This window comes from Arachis hypogaea, chromosome 9, assembly GCF_003086295.3.
Source record: "Arachis hypogaea cultivar Tifrunner chromosome 9, arahy.Tifrunner.gnm2.J5K5, whole genome shotgun sequence".
In the NCBI taxonomy this organism is placed as follows: domain Eukaryota; kingdom Viridiplantae; phylum Streptophyta; class Magnoliopsida; order Fabales; family Fabaceae; genus Arachis; species Arachis hypogaea.
In genome coordinates this window covers 44,538,008-44,542,363 of record NC_092044.1, presented here as the reverse complement: position 1 = coordinate 44,542,363, position 4,356 = coordinate 44,538,008, and the positions used below count along the sequence as shown (strand labels likewise).

The 4,356-nt window shown below is 41.4% G+C and overlaps 1 non-coding gene across 1 annotated transcript; it reads left to right on the top strand.

Moving 5' to 3' along the window:
- The first annotated feature begins 3,044 nt into the window (after window positions 1-3,044).
- Window positions 3,045-3,152, top strand: LOC112713810 (small nucleolar RNA R71). The gene has a single exon (XR_003158771.1). It is a non-coding gene; the product is annotated as a small nucleolar RNA R71 (small nucleolar RNA).
- The last annotated feature ends 1,204 nt before the right edge of the window (window positions 3,153-4,356 follow it).

Sequence of the window (4,356 nt, the reverse complement as noted above, 5' to 3'; positions counted from 1 at the left end):
TTCCACACATATGTCCATGAGGACTTGGTCCAACCTTTGATCAAAGTTGACCCTTCTAGTGTAGGGGCATGCGTCTTCTTGCATCATAGGTAAGTTGAACACCAACCTTATGTTCTCTGGACTGAAATCTAAGCATTTCTCCCGAACCATTGTAAGCCAATTCCTTGGGTTTGGGTTCATGCTTTGATCATAGTTCCTAGTGATCTATGCGTTTACATAGAACTCTTGAACCATTAAGATTTCGACTTGTTGAATAGGATTGGAGAGAACTTCCCATCCTCTTTTTCTAATCTCTTGTCAGATCTCCGGATATTCACCCTTTTTGAGCTTAAAAGGGACCTCAGGGATCACCTTTTTCTTGGCCACAACTTTATAGAAGTGGTCTTGATAGGCTTTTGAAATGAATCTCTCCATCTCCCATGACTCAGAGGTAGAAGCAATTGCCTTCACTTTCCTCTTTCTTGAGGTTTCTCTGGCCTTAGGTGCCATCAATGGTTCTGGAAAAACAAAAAAGCTATGCTTTTACCACACCAAACTTAGAATGTTGCTCGCCCTCGAGCAAAAGAAGAAAGAATAGAAGAAGAAGAAGAAGTTATGGAGGAGAGGGAGAGAGGTGTAGGTTTTAGCCAAGGGGAGAAGATAGGGTAGTGTTGTGTGAAAATGAAGAAGGATGGAGGGGTTTATATAGTGGAGGGATATGGGTTTGGGTTCGGTCATGTAGGGTGGGTTTGGGTGGGAAAGAGATTTTGAATTTGAAGGTAGGTGGGGTTTATGGGAAAGAGTGGATGGATGTGATTGGTGAAGGGGTAATGGGGAAGAGAGAGTGAGGTGATTGGTGAGGGGTATAGTGTTATTGGATTGTGTGAAGAAGAGAGAAGTGGGGTAGGTGGGGATCCTGTGGGGTCCACAGATCTTGAGGTGATTCTGTGGGGTCCACAGATCTTAAGGTGTCAAGGATTTCTCATCCCTGCACCTTTTAGGCGTGTAAAACGCCCTCTATATGCAATCCTGGCATTTAACGCCAGACTATAGCTTGTTTCTGGCATTAAACGCCCAGACGTAGCCTGTTTCTGGCGTTTAACGCCAGCCTGATGCTTAATTTTGGCGTTAAACGCCAGACAGAAGCTTATTTTTGGCGTTTAAATGCCAGACAGCTCTTCCTCCAGGGTGTGCTTTTTCTTCTACTATTTTTATTCTGTTTTTAATTTTTGCAATTGTTTTGTGACTCCACATGATCATAAACCAAATAAAACATAAAAGAACAATAGAAATATAGATAAATAAAAATTGGGTTGCCTCCCAATAAGTGCTTCTTTAATGTCAATAGCTTGACAGTGAGCTCTCATGGAGCTTCACAGATGTTCAGAGCATTGTTGGGACCTCCCAACACCAAACTTAGAGTTTAAATGTGGGGGTTCAACACCAAACTTAGAGTTTGGTTGTGGTCTCCCAACACCAAACTTAGAGTTTGATTGTGGGGGCTTTGTTTGACTCTGTATTGAGAGAAGCTTTTCATGCTTCCTCTCCATAGTTGCAGAGGAAGATCTTTGAGCTTTAAACACAAGGTAGTCCCCATTCAATTGAAGGACTAGCTCTCCTTTGTCAACATCAATCACAGCTCCTGCTATGGCTAGGAAGGGTCTTCTAAGGAAGATGCATTCGTCCTCATCCTTCCCAATGTCTAGGATTATGAAATCAGCAGGGATGTAAAGGCCTTTAACCTTCACTAACACGTCCTCTACCAATCCATAAGCTTATTTTATTGACTTGTCTGCCATCTCTAATGAGATTCTTGCAGCTTATACCTCAAAGATCCCCAGTTTTTCTATTACAGAGAGTGGCATAAGATTTATACCTGACCCCAGGTCACACAGAGCCTTCTCAAAGGTCATGGTGCCTATGGTACAGGGTATTAAGAATTTACCAGGATCTTGTTTCTTTTGAGGTAAAGTTTGCTGAACCCATGTATTTAGTTCACTAATGAGCAAGAAAGGTTCACCTTCCCAAGTCTCATTACCAAACAACTTGGCATTCAGCTTCATGATGGCTCCTAGATATTGAGCAACTTGCTCTTCAGTTACATCTTAATCCTCTTCAGAGGAAGAATAGTTCTCAGAGCTCATGAATGGTAGAAGGAAGTTTAATGGAATCTCTATGGTCTCTATATGAGCCTCAGATTCCTTTAAGTCCTCAATAGGGAACTCCTTTCTGTCTGGAGGACGTCCCCTGAGGTCTTCCTCATTAGGATTCACGTTCTCACCTTCCTCTTTGGATTCGGCCATTTTGATTATATCAATGGCCTTGCACTCTCTTTTTGGATTCTCTTCTTTATTGCTTGGGAGAGTACTAGGAGGAGTTTCAGTGATTTTCTTACTCAGCTGACTCACTTGTGCCTCCAAGTTTCTAATAGAGGACCTTGCTTCATTCATGAAACTTAAAGTGGTCTTAGATAGATCAGAGACTATGTTTGCCAAGCTAGAGGGGCTCTGCTCAGAATTCTCTGTCTGTTGCTGAAAAGATGATGGAAAAGGCTTGCTATTGCTAAACCTGTTTCTTCCACCATTATTAAAGCCTTGTTGGGGCTTTTGTTGATCCTTCTATGAGAAATTTGGATGATTTCTCCATAAGGGATTATAGGTGTTTCCATAGGGTTCACCCATGTAATTCACCTCTACCATTGTAGGGTTCTTAGGATCATAAGCTTCTTCTTCAGAAGATGCTTCTTTAGTACTGTTGGATGTATTTTGCAATCCATTCATACTCTGAGAAATCATGTTGACTTGCTGAGTCAATATTTTGTTCTGAGCCAATATGGCATTCGGAGCATCAATCTCAAGAACTCCCTTCCTCTGAGGCGTCCCATTACTCACAGGATTCCTCTCAGAGGTGTACATGAATTGGTTATTTGCAACCATGTCAATGAGTTCTTGAGCTTCTGCAGGCGTTTTCTTTAGGTGAATAGATTCACCTGTAGAATGGTCCACTGACATCTTAGAGAACTCAGATAGACCATCATAGAATATATCCAAAATGGTCAATTCTGAAAGCATGTCAGAAGGACACTTTTTGGTCAACTGCTTGTATCTTTCCCAAGCTTCATAGAGGGATTCACCATCTTTTTGCCTGAAGGTCTAAACGTCCACTCTAAGCTTGCTCAGCTTTTGAGGAGGAAAAAACTTGGCCAGGAAGGCCATGACCAGCTTATCCCAATAGTCCAGGCTATCTTTAGGTTGTGAGTCCAACCATGTTCTAGCTCTGTCTCTTACAGCAAAAGGGAAAAGCATGAGCCTGTAGACTTTAGGATCTACTCCATTAGTCATAACAGTATCACAGATCTACAAGAACTCAGTTAAAAACTGATAGGGATCTTCTGATGGAAGTCCATAAAACTTGTAGTTCTATTGCATTAGAGCAACTAGTTGAGGCTTCAGCTCAAAATTGTTTGCTCCAATGGCAGGGATTGAGATGCTTCTTGATGAGCGGATAATTTATACGCTTTTTGGCATTGTTTTTAGGTAGATTTTAGTATGATCTAGTTACTTTTAGGGATGTTTTCATTAGTTTTTATGCTAAATTAACATTTCTGGACTTTACTATGAGTTTGTGTGTTTTTCTGTGATTCCAGGCATTTTCTGGCTGAAATTGAGGGACCTGAGCAAAACTCTGATAAAAGGCTGACAAAGGACTGCTGATACTGTTGGAATCTAACCTCCTGCACTCGAAATAGATTTTCTGGAGCTAAAGAACTCCAAATGCCGCGCTCTCAACGGCTTTGAAAAGTAGACATCCAGAGCTTTCCAGCAATATATAATAGTCCATACTTTGTTCGAGATTTGAGGACGTAAACTGGCACTCAACGCCAGTTCCATGCTGCATTCTGGAGTCAAACGCCAAAAACACGTCACGAACCAGAGTTGAACGCCCAAAACACGTTACAACTTGGCATTCAACTCCAAGATAAGCCTCAGCTCGTGGATAGATCAAGCTCAGCCCAAACATACACCAAGTGGGCCCCGGAAGTGGATTTATGCATCAATTACTTACTCTTGTAAACCCTAGTAGATAGTTTAGTATAAATAGAACTTTTTACTAGTGTATTAGACATCTTTGGATGTTTAGTTCTGAGATCTTGGGGGCTGGCCATTCGGCCATGCCTGGACCTTCATCACTTATGTATTTTCAACGGTGGAATTTCTACACACCATAGATTAAGGGTGTGGAGCTCTGCTGTACCTCAAAGTTTTAATGCAATTACTACTATTTTCTATTCAATTCGATTTATTCCTGTTCTAAGATATTTGTTGCACCTCAAATTGATGAATGTGATGATCCGTGACATTCATTATCATTCTCACA